The following is a 13,179-nucleotide window of genomic DNA, read 5'->3' on the forward strand; positions in this document are numbered from 1 at the left end:
AACTTATCTAGATGCATAGTGAGCACTTTGAACCCCCAGGTGCTTCACAAATTGATCCGTAAAAATGAAAAAGTACTTTTTTTTCACAAAAAAATTATTTTAGCCTCAATTTTTTCATTTTCACATGGGCAACAGGATAAAATGGATCCTAAAATGTGTTGGGCAATTTCTCCTGAGTACGCCGATACCTCATATGTGGGGGTAAACCACTGTTTGGGCACATGGTAAGGCTCGGAAGGGAAGGAGCGCCATTTGACTTTTTGAAAGAAAAATTATTTCCATCGTTAGCGGATACCATGTCGCGTTTGGAGAGCTCCTGTGTGCTAAACATTGGCGCTCCCCCACAAGTGACCCCATTTTGGAAACTAGACCCCCCAAGGAACTTATTTAGATGCCTAGTGAGCACTTTAAACCCTCAGGTGCTTCACAAATTGATCTGTAAAAATGAAAAAGTACTTTTTTTTCACAAAAAAATTCTTTTCCCTCAATTTTTTCATTTTCACATGGGCAGTAGGATAAAATGGATCATAAAATTTGTTTGGCAATTTCTCCCGAGTACGCCGATACCTCATATGTGGGGGTAAACCACTGTTTGGGCACACGGCAGGGCTCGGAAGGGAAGGCGCGCCATTTGACTTTTTGAATGGAAAATTAGCTCCAATTGTTAGCGGACACCATGTCGCGTTTGGAGAGCCCCTGTGTGCCTATGCATTGGAGCTCCCCCACAAGTGACCCCATTTTGGAAACTAGACCCCCCAAGGAACTTATCTAGTGCATATTGAGCACTTTAAACCCCCAGGTGCTTCACAGAAGTTTATAACGCAGAGCCATGAAAATAAAAAATAATTTTTCTTTCCTCAAAAATGATTTTTTAGCCTGGAATTTCCTATTTTGCCAAGGATAATAGGAGAAATTGGACCCCAAATGTTGTTGTCCAGTTTGTCCTGAGTACGCTGATACCCCATATGTGGGGGTAAACCACTGTTTGGGCGCACGGCAGGGCTCGGAAGGGATGGCACGCCATTTGGCTTTTTAAATGGAAAATTAGCTCCAATCATTAGCGGACACCATGTCACGTTTGGAGAGCCCCTGTGTGCCTAAACATTGGAGATCCCCCAGAAATGACCCCATTTTGGAAACTAGACCCCAAAGGAACTAATCTAGATGTGTGGTGAGGACTTTGAACCCCCAAGTGCTTCACAAAAGTTTATAACGCAGAGCCATGAAAATAAAAAAAAAATTATTTTCTCAAAAATGATCTTTTAGCCTGCAATTTTTTATTTTACAAAGGGTAACAGGAGAAATTTGACCCCAAAAGTTGTTGTCCAGTTTCTCCTGAGTACGCAGATACCCCATATGTGGGGGTAAACCACTGTTTGGGCACATGCCGGGGCTCGGAAGTGAAGTAGTGACATTTTGAAATGCAGACTTTGATGGAATGCTCTGTGGGCGTCACGTTGCGTTTGCAGAGCCCCTGATGTGGCTTAACAGTAGAAACCCCCCACAAGTGACCCCATTTTGGAAACTAGACCCCGAAAGGAACTTACCTAGATGTGTGGTGAGCACTTTGAACCCCCAAGTGCTTCATAGAAGTTTATAATGCAGAGCCGTGAAAATAATAAATACGTTTTCTTTCCTCAAAAATAATAATTTAGCCCAGAATTTTTTATTTTCCCAAGGGTAACAGGAGAATTTGACCCCAATATTTGTTGTCCAGTTTCTCCTGAGTACGGTGATACCCCATATGTGGGGGTAAACTACTGTTTGGGCACATGCCGGGGCTCGGAATTGAAGTAGTGACGTTTTGAAATGCAGACTTTGATGGAATGCTCTGCGGGCATCACGTTGCGTTTGCAGAGCCCCTGATGTGCCTAAACAGTAGAAGCCCCCCAGAAGTGACCCCATTTTGGAAACTAGACCCCGAAAGGAACTTATCTAGATGTGTGGTGAGCACTTTGAACCCCCAAGTGCTTCATAGAAGTTTATAATGCAGAGCCGTGAAAATAATAAATACGTTTTCTTTCCTCAAAAATAATTATTTAGCCCAGAATTTTTTATTTTCCCAAGGGTTACAGGAGAAATTGGACCCCAAAAGTTGTTGTCCAGTTTCTCCTGAGTACGCTGATACCCCATGTGTGGGGGTAAACCACTGTTTGGGCACACGTCGGGGCTCAGAAGGGAAGTAGTGACTTTTGAAATGCAGACTTTGATGGAATGGTCTGCGGGCGTCACATTGCGTTTGCAGAGCCCCTGGTGTGCCTAAACAGTAGAAACCCCCCACAAGTGACCCCATTTTAGAAACTAGACCCCCCAAGGAACTTATCTAGATATGTGGTGAGCACTTTGAACCCCAAAGTGCTTCACAGACGTTTACAACGCAGAGCCGTGAAAATAAAAAATCATTTTTCTTTCCTCAAAAATGATGTTTTAGCAAGCATTTCTTTATTTTCACAAGGGTATCAGGAGAAATTGGACCCCAGTAATTGTTGCGCAGTTTGTCCTGAGTATGCTGGTACCCCATATGTGGGGGTAAACCACTGTTTGGGCACACGTCGGGGTTCGGAAGTGAGGGAGCACCATTTGACTTTTTGAATACAAGATTGGCTGGAATCAATGGTGGCGCCATGTTGCGTTTGGAGACCCCCTGATGTGCCTAAACAGTGGAAACCCCTCAATTCTAACTCCAACACACCCCTAACCCTTATCCCAACTGTAGCCGTAACCCTAATCACAACCCTAACCCCAACACACCCGTAACCCCAACACAACCCTAACCCTAACCACAACCCTAATTCCAACCCAACCCTAGCCCTAAGGCTATGTGCCAACGTTGCGGATTCGTATGAGATTTTTCAGCACCATTTTTGAAAAATCCGCGGGTAAAAGGCACTGCGTTTTACCTGCGGATTTACCGCGGATTTCCAGTGTTTTTTGTCCGGATTTCACCTGCGGATTCCAATTGAGGAACAGGTGTAAAATGCTGCGGAATCCGCACAAAGAATTGACATGCTGCGGAAAATACAACGCAGCGTTCCCGCGCGGTATTTTCCGCACCATGGGCACAGCGGATTTGGCTTTCCATATGTTTACATGGTACTGTAAACCTGATGGAACTCTGCTGCGGATCCGCAGCGGCCAATCCGCACCGTGTGCACATAGCCTAATTCTAAAGGTATGTGCACACGCTGCGGAAAACGCTGCGGATCCGCAGCAGTTTCCCATGAGTTTACAGTTCAATGCAAACCTATGGAAAACAAAAATCGCTGTACACATGCTGCAGAAAAACTGCACGGAAACGCAGCGGTTTACATTCCGCAGCATGTCACTTCTTTCTGCGGATTCCGCAGCGGTTTTACAACTGCTCCAATAGAAAATCGCTGTTGTAAAACCGCATTGAAATGCGCAGAAAAAACATGGTAAATCCGCCATAAATCCGCAGCGGTTTAGCACTGCGGATTTATCAAATCCGCAGCGGAAAAATCCGCAGAGGACCAGAATACGTGTGCACATACCGAAACCCTAACCCTAACCATACCCCTAACCCTAACCCTACCCCTAACCCTACCCCTAACCCTACCCCTTTCCCTACCCCTAACCCTACCCCTAACCCTAACCCTACCCCTAACCCTACCCCTAACCCTAACCCTACCCCTAACCCTACCCCTAACCCTAACCCTAGTTCTTACCCCAACCTTAGTGGAAAAAAAAAAATATTTTTTTTTATTGTCCCTACCTATGGGGGTGACAAAGGGGGGGGGGTCATTTACTTTTTTTTTATTTTGATCACTGAGATAGGTTATATCTCAGTGATCAAAATTCACTCTGGAACGAATCTGCCGGCCGGCAGATTCGGCGGGCGCACTGCACATGCGCCCGCCATTTTGGAAGATGGCGGCGCCCAGGAAAGAAGACGGACGGTCCCCGGGAGGCCAGGTAAGGGGGGGGATCAGGGCACGGGGGGGGTGTCGGAGCACGGGGGGGTGGATCGGAACATGGGGGGGTGGATCGGAACACGGGGGGGTGGATTGGAGCACGGAGTGGGGGATCGCTGTGCGGGCGGGTGGATCGGAGCACGGGGGGGGAATCGCTGTGCGGGGGGGATCGCTGTGCGGGGGGGGGCAGGAGGACGGGGGAGCGGAGCACAGGACCGAGGGGAGCAGACCACAGATCGGGGGGCTGGGGGGCGATCGGAGGAGTGGGGTGGGTGCACATTAGTGTGTCCAGCCATGGCCGATGATATTGCAGCATCGGCCATGGCTGGATTGTAATATTTCACCATTTTTTTAGGTGAAATACTACAAATCGCTCTGATTGGCAGTTTCACTTTCAATAGCCAATCAGAGCGATCGTAGCCACGAGGGGGTGAAGCCACCCCCCCTGGGCTAAACTACCACTCCCCCTGTCCCTGCAGATCGGGTGAAATGGGAGTTAACCCTTTCACCCGATCTGCAGGGACGCGATCTTTCCATGACGCATATGCTGCGTCATGGGTCGGAATGGCACCGACTTTCATGACGCAGCGTATGCGTCAAAGGTCGGGAAGGGGTTAAAATATATCATATGCTACATTATTGCCTTAGTTCATTCAAATCTACCACCATTTTGAATATTCAAATTGTATTATCAAAATATGATTAGTTGACTTACCACCAATTAATGAGAGGAAAGCAAAAATTATAATTTTGGTAATTACCATAGATTGCCACAGTGTGAAATAAATTGTTGCTGGTAAAAGAACAGGTTACTGGATCAACATATAAGAGGATTAAAAGAAAAGAACCCATTCTTAAAAGATATGTCCTTGAACAATGTGTTGCATTGTACAAGTAAAGCAACGGGCGAACTTGAGTTATGTTATATCTATTTCTGTATTTTCATGCTGAAAGGTCTGGTGGAATATAATATGGCTAAGAGTTCTAGAAAAAAAAAGTATTATATCCAGACACCTGCCAATAAAATGCTCTTTCAAGTTAATTAAACTTGGAAAACCTCCCTATATTTTTGGCAGAATAAATGAGTACACCCCAACAGATTTGTCAGAAAACCTTAAGAATCAATATTTGTTATGGAATGCAATACTAGGTATATAATACTCCCACAAGTGTGGGCCATTGATTGCAAACAAGATTTGTTATCTTGCAAACTCAAATAAGAAATTTTCCTGTGAAATCCATTCAAGACCATGTTGAAAAAATGAGTAGACCTCAGTGAAAATCATAAGGGCAAAGCTAAAGTTTAGGCTACAGAATTCTAATTAACAATAATTCAAACACAAATAAGTCTAAATATTTATTAAACTGGTGTTCAGCAGAGAATTAACTAAGAAAACCCCTTCCTATTTCATGCTGTCTGCAATGGCACCACATGTAAGAGAAATGTCACAAAACCTGAGAAAGAAAATCATTTCTTCACACAAGAAATGTGAAGTCTGCAGGAAGATCAGCAAAGCAATACTTATCTGTCAGAGTGCTGAGTAGTGTTGAGCATTCCGATACCGCAAGTATCGGGTATCGGCCGATACTTGCGGTATCGGAATTCCGATACCGAGATCCGATATTTTTGTGATATCGGGTATCGGTATCGGAAGTGTAAAATAAAGAATTAAAATAAAAAATATTGTTATATTCACCTCTCCGGCGGCCCCTGGACATCAGCGGGAGGATCCGGCGTCCGGCACGGCTTCTTTCTTCAAAATGCGCGCCTTCAGGACCTGTGGAATGACGTCCCGGCTTCTGATTGGTCGCGTGCCGCCCATGTGACCGCCACGCGACCAATCAGAAGCCGCGACGTCATTCCTCAGCTAAAGTCCTAGAATGAGCGCCTTCTAGGACCTGAGGAATGACGTCGCGGCTTCTGATTGGTCGCGTGGCGGTCACATGGGCGGCACGCGACCAATCAGAAGCCGGGACGTCATTCCACAGGTCCTGAAGGCGCGCATTTTGAAGAAAGAAGCCGTGCCGGACGCCGGATCCTCCCGCTGATGTCCAGGGGCCGCCGGAGAGGTGAATATAACAATATTTTTTATTTTAATTCTTTATTTTACACTTTAATATGGATCCCAGGGCCTGAAGGAGAGTTTCCTCTCCTTCAGACCCTGGGATCCATGAGGATACATTCCGATACTTGATGTCCCATTGACTTGTATTGGTATCGGATATCGGTATCGGCGATATCCGATATTTTTCGGGTATCGGCCGATACTATCCGATACCGATACTTTCAAGTATCGGACGGTATCGCTCAACACTAGTGCTGAGGCAAAAGCGATGCAAAAGTTAAACAAAGATGAAACTCATAGATCTCATAGATAACTCCAAGCCAACTCCGGAAATTAACTGATACAAGATGAGAAGGATTGAAATAAATCAACATGCAAGTTCACTACAGTTAGTTGAAGAAGTAGAAAGCCAAACCAGGGTGAGTGTTTCCCATAACGCAATATGGTATACACTGCAGAGAAATGGCATACATAGGTGTTATCCATGATTGTAGCCTCTCTTAAAGCCAATACACAAAAAATCCCAATTACAGTTTGCTGTATCATGATCATGATAAAAAATATGAAGATTACTGTGACTTTATGTTCTGTAGTGATGAGACCAAGATAAATGTTTCTGGAACTGATGGCTTCAAAACTATTCGACATTGCAAAGGTGAAGAGTACAGAGAACTATGCATAGTGCCCACAGTGAAACATGGTGGTGGCAGTGTCCCTATGTGGGGCTGCATGAGTGCTGCTGATATCGGGGAGCTACATTTCATTGATTAGAGAACATGCTACCATCACTCCGTGCTCTTGGTAGACATGCACTTTTCCAACAAGACCATAATTCTAAACACAACTGAGACCACATTTCCATTTCTGGAGAACAGGGTGAAAGTGATTCAGGGGCCAAGTGTATCATGATCTGAACCTAACTGAACATTTATTGGGAATTCTGAAGATACAAGTTAGGCATCACTCTCTATCCAGCATCCAGGCTCTAAAAGAGGCTTGGCAAATGGAAATGATGCAATATGTCACCAACTTGTTCATTACATGCCTAGTAGACTTGGTGCTGTCTTTAAAATTCATGGAGGTCTTCTAAAATACAAGATGTAATAGTTTTGATGTGGAGTGTATTCACTTTTTCATCAACTCATTTGAGTAAAACTGAAGATTTTGCAATGAATATTTTATCTTTAACATTACTTACATGTTGTGGATTAAAACTGTTCTATAAAACTCGGACTTGTCAAAATTTGAGACAATGTTCTTGTGTTCAGATATTGATTAAATATTACTTTTCAAAGGGGGTATATTCATGATGAGTACTGTATGTTAGGGTTGGCGGAACGCACCGAGTATGTATATATTGTCTAAGGGTTTTTCCGTCTGTCTGTCTGTCCTGGAAATCCTGCGTCTCTGATTGGTCGAGGCCGCCAGGCCTCGACCAATCAGAGACCGGCACAGCATCGACGTAGAAATCCCGCGTCTCTGATTGGTCGAGGCCGCCAGGCCTCGACCAATCAGCAATGGGCACAGCGACGATGATGTCATAAAGGACGTAGACATCCCGCGTCTCTGATTGGTTGAGGCCGCCAGGCCTCGACCAATCAGCAACGGGCACAGCGACGATGATGTCATAAAGGACGTAGACATCTCACGTTTCTGATTCAGCGACGGGCACAGTATCGACATAGATGTCATAATGGTTGCCATGGCGACGATGATGTCATAAAGGTTGCCTCGACCAATCAGCGACGGGCACAGTCTGCCGCGAATTCTGGAATCATCATTGTCCATATACTACGGGGACATGCATATTCTAGAATACCCGATGCATTAGAATCGGGCCACAATCCAGTATATATATATATATCTATATATATAATTGTCTAAGGGTTTTTCCGTCTGTCTGTCTGTCTGTCTGTCTGTCTGTCCTGGAAATCCCGGCTCTCTGATTGGTTGAGGCTGCCAGGCCTCGACCAATCAGAGACCGGCACAGCATCGACGCAGACATCCCGCGTCTCTGATTGGTCGAGGCCGTCAGGCCTCGACCAATCAGCGACGGGCACAGCGACGATGATGTCATAAAGGACGTAGACATCCTCCGTCTCTGATTGGTCGAGGCCGCCAGGCCTCGACCAATCAGCAACGGGCACAGCGATGATGATGTCATAATGGTTGCCATGGCGACGATGATGTCATAAAGGTTGCCTCGATCAATCAGCGACGGACACAGTCTGCCGCGAATTCTGGAATCATCATTGTCCATATATTACAGGGACATGCATATTCTAGAATACCCGATGCGTTAGAATCGGGCCACAGTCTAGTATATATATAATTGTCTAAGGGTTTTTCCATCTGTCTGTCTGTCTGTCTGTCCTGGAAATCCCTGCTCTCTGATTGGTCGAGGCCTGGCGGCCTCGACCAATCAGAGACTGGCACAGCATCGACGTAGAAATCCCGCATCTCTGATTGGTCGAGGCCGCCAGGCCTCGACCAATCAGCAACGGGCACAGCGACGATGATGTCATAAAGGACATAGACATCCTGCGTCTCTGATTGGTCGAGGCCGCCAGGCCTCGACCAATCAGCAACGGGCACAGCGACGATGATGTCATAATGGTTGCCATGGCGACGATGTCATAAAGGTTGCCTCGACCAATCAGCAACGGGCACAGTCTGCCGCGAATTCTGGAATCATCATTGTCCATATATTACAGGGACATGCATATTCTAGAATACCCGATGCGTTAGAATCGGGCCACAATCTAGTATATATATAATTGCCTAAGGGTTTTTCCGTCTGTCTGTCTGTCTTTCTGTCTGTCTGTCTGTCTGTCTGTCTGTCTGTCTGTCTTTCTGTCTGTCTGTCTGTCCTGGAAATCCCGTGTCTCTGATTGGTCGAGGCCGCCAGGCCTCGACCAATCAGCAACGGGCACAGCGACGATGATGTCATAATGGTTGCCATGGCGACGATGATGTCATAAAGGTTGCCTTGATCAATCAGCGACGGACACAGTCTGCCGCGAATTCTGGAATCATCATTGTCCATATATTACAGGGACATGCATATTCTAGAATACCCGATGCGTTAGAATCGGGCCACAGTCTAGTATATATATATATGTCTTAATAGGTGCATTCGCAACCCGGGGTCACCGTGCAGGAGAGGAACCTGCTGCTGGCAAATGGCGGCGCTATATGGCAGTATAAGCGAACTCTGATAACTCCACAGATTCGCTAGAAACAAGAGGGTGTGCTCTGTTAACCTCACAGAGGTACACAGCTACCAACCAGAGCAAACTGTGGTCATGCAGTCAGAGAAACAGGCAAACAACTCCTCACCGGAGGTGCCGCTATTCTAGCATCTTATTTCAGCCAAGGCCCTGAATACACACATACAAACTCCTCACCAGAGGTGCCGGTATTGTAGGGGCTTTTTCAGCCAAACCCTAACCACATCCAGACATGACCACACTGGCGCTGAGCTCACAGACTTTGGTTTGATACTAGTGCATGGCCGTGCGGCCATGCGAACCATTAATAGCTCTAGCAGACAAGGACCTTCCAAGTGGTCCAATAGGAGCGGCTACAGGGCCTGAGCGTGTGACCCCAGACCTCCAATGAGAGGTCCTCCCGTGGGCATGCTCAGTGTGTGCAAAGCAGGACTTAGTTCCAGTAAAGCCTGACCAGTGCTGGCTACAAAAGCAGAACCTGAAAAGGCAGCAGTAACCCTTTGCACAGTATCAGGCTGAGCGAGATGCTGGGACCGATGTCTCCGCTGAGCAGGCTCCACTGCGGCTGAAGCAGAATGGGAGACCACAGCGGAGATGGCTCGAGATTTCCCCTGTGCAGCATCGGGAACTCGACTCCTAACACTGTATATGCTATAAAACCTTTTTATTCAGAAATGCATATACAGACATAGCACCTGTGAACACAATTGCTGCATTAATTGTATCGTAAGCCATGTCAGTCTATGCTATTCTTGTTCATTATGAATAAGGGGCATATTACATTATTGCCAAAGCATGCTGCAGCCGTTATGTTGGCTCCTGCTATAACTATCTATAACTATACATGTATATCATGGAGTACTATGCTTTGACATACAGTGGATATACAAAGTCTATTTACCACTGTTAAAATGCCAGGTTTTAGTCACATAGAAAAAACATACCAAGAAGAATAATTTCAGAACTTTTTCTACGTTTATTGTCACCTGCAATCTGTACAATTGAGATATAAATTGAAATCATTTGGGCTTTAAAAATAAAAATAACAAAGCTGAAAAAATATGTGGTTACATAAGTGTGAACACCCTCTTATAATTGCTTATTTGGTTGTGTTCAGAATTAGCCAATCACATTTAAACTCAAATTAAAAAGAAGTCAGTGTACAGCTGCCATCACTCAAAGTGATTCTGATTGGCACCATAAAAAGTTTTGCTCTAGTAGTAGAATTTTTCTGACATTTTCTTAGTTGAATTTTACAGCAACAGCCATGGTCTGTAAACAGCTTACAACACAGCAAACTCATCTCGTTGTTCACAGTTTTCAACCAGGAGAAGTGTATACACATTTATCCAAGGTATTAGATATACCATGGAACACTATAACGATGGTCATCAAAAAGTGGATTACCTGCCTCACTTTGAACAAAGTTGTTTAGATTCAGCCAAGCATTGTTTGTGTCTGTCACTGCACCCTCTTAGATCCAGTTGTCTTGCATGTATTTCTCAGAAAATAAAAGCCTGACCAGAAAAGGAGCAAATACTGGTAAGTAAGAATAGTGCACTGTCTGTGTAAGGCGAAAATAAATTAGTTTTTTTGTCCCCCTTAAAAATAAGACACAATGTCTCTTTATGCACACGCAATGGAGAAGATATAGAAATCAAGTTCTCCATCTTCTCAACACCTGTGATACAATTCTCTCATGCAAGAGAATTAGATCATAGTAAACTGACATTCAACTCAAACTCTTATCAGAGTTTGAACCGAGTGTAATTAGTATAATCAAGCCGATTCTCTCACATGGAAGAATCAACGCTCTTGTGTGGCACCCCAGGAGTCCAGCTGCCACAGTGGCGTTGCCTCCCTCACAGGGGGTGATGCCATGCCTGGAAGCAAGGAAGGGTCCCCTTAGGGTTAACACCAGCATCCAACATTTTTCCTTACTCCAGATCATAAATGGTTAACAGAGTGTGGGGGCTTCCTCTTCATCCAAACTGGTGCCCTCAGATCATGATTGTGAGGTCCTGATGTTTGCGATGGCAATTCATGACCAAATAGCGGCCTTAGAGTCTGACAGTTGTAGTATTCTGTTCAGAAGTTAGAGGCATTTAGGTGGTAAAAAAACACATTTTCATTTCTGTCATGCCACTTTGCATTAATTCCTATAAAGCACCTGAAGGGTTAATAAAGTACCTGACAGCAGTTTTCAATATGTCTAGGGGTGCTATTTTTAAAATGGTATCATGTTTGGGGGTTTCCCAATATATCGGACCCCTAAAGTCACTTCAAACATGGTAAGTCCCTAAAAAAAAAAAAATTTGTATATTTTTCTTTGAAAAAATGAAAACTTGCTGCTACATTTTTAAACTTCCTAAAATGCTAACAAAATAAAATAACATTTTACAAATGGTGCTGATGTAAAGCAGACATGTGGGAAATATTATTTATTAATGGTTTGCAGTGGTATGACCATCTGGATTAAAGGGATAATCGTTCAAATTTAGAAAATTGCTAACTTTTTAACATTTTTCTCAAATTTTTGATATTTTTTATAAATAAACAAAAAACATATTGACCTAAATTTACCATTATCATAAAGTATAATGTGTCACGAAAAAAACAATCTCAAAATCACTGGGATTTGTTGAAGCATTGCAGAGTTATTACCACATAAAGTGACACTGGTCAGATTTCAAAAATTTGGCTCTGTCACTAAGGGGTTAATCTGACAATGCTGCCATTAGATCAGAAAAGGTTGTGCTTGCCTGGTCTATTGCTTATGGGTTAACTCCCAAGTCCAAAAAGAAGAGAATGTCCAGCTTCACTGAATCCGTAAAAAAGAGTTTTCTTTATTCATGATTAAGGGAGCTTAGTCTCCAGAAACGCCTTGAGATTCTTACCCTTATGGTTCATGCTGAAATCTGTATCCTCTACGTTTAAAGTTTGTGAATAAAGAAAACTCTTTTATACGGATTCGGTGAAGCTGGACATTCTCTTCTTTTTGGGACAGTTATACGCCTGGACACAGCAGGTCCGTGCTCCAGAGGTTTGATTTATGCATCGCGGGTGAGTTGGTTTATTTTCTTTAACTCCCAAGTGCCCTGTTAGATATTAATGTTGATTGCATATAATGATAACAAAGTTTATGATGCAATTAAAAGTGGTGCTTGCATGTTCTGCATAAATAAAAGGTGGCGTGACATTTTTGGAATCTGTGTAACTAGATTGACATAAGACTTTAAAGGCCCCTTCACATTAAGCGACGCTGCAGCGATACCGACAACGATCCGGATCGCTGCAGCGTCGCTGTTTGGTCGCTGGAGAGCTGTCACACAGACCGCTCTCCAGCGACCAACGATGCCGGTAACCAGGGTAAACATCGGGTAACTAAGTGCAGGGCCGCGCTTAGTAACCCGATGTTTACCCTGGTTACCATCCTAAAAGTAAAAAAAACAAACAGTACATACTTACCTACCGCTGTCTGTTCCCGGCGCTCTGCTCTGCACTCCTCCTGTACTGTCTGTGTGAGCACAGCGGCCAGAAAGCAGAGCGGTGACGTCACCGCTTTGCTTTCCGGCTGACCGACGCTCACAGCCAGTGCAGGAGGAGAGCAGAGCACAGCGCCGGGGACAGACAGCGGTAGGTAAGTATGTAGTGCTTGTTTTTTTACTTTTAGGATGGTAACCAGGGTAAACAACGGGTTACTAAGCGCGGCCCTGGTTACCAGTGAAGACATCGCTGGATCGGTGTCACACACGCCGATCCAGCGATGTCCGCGGGAGATCCAGCGACTAAATAAAGTTCTGGACTTTGTTCAGCGACCAACGATCTCCCAGCAGGGGCCTGATCGTTGGTCGCTGTCACACATAACGATTTCATTAACGATATCGTTGCTATGTCACAAAATGCAACAATATCGTTAACAATATCGTTATGTGTGAAGGTACCTTAAGG

This window comes from Ranitomeya imitator, chromosome 2 (genome assembly GCF_032444005.1).
Source record: "Ranitomeya imitator isolate aRanImi1 chromosome 2, aRanImi1.pri, whole genome shotgun sequence".
Lineage (NCBI taxonomy): Eukaryota > Metazoa > Chordata > Amphibia > Anura > Dendrobatidae > Ranitomeya > Ranitomeya imitator.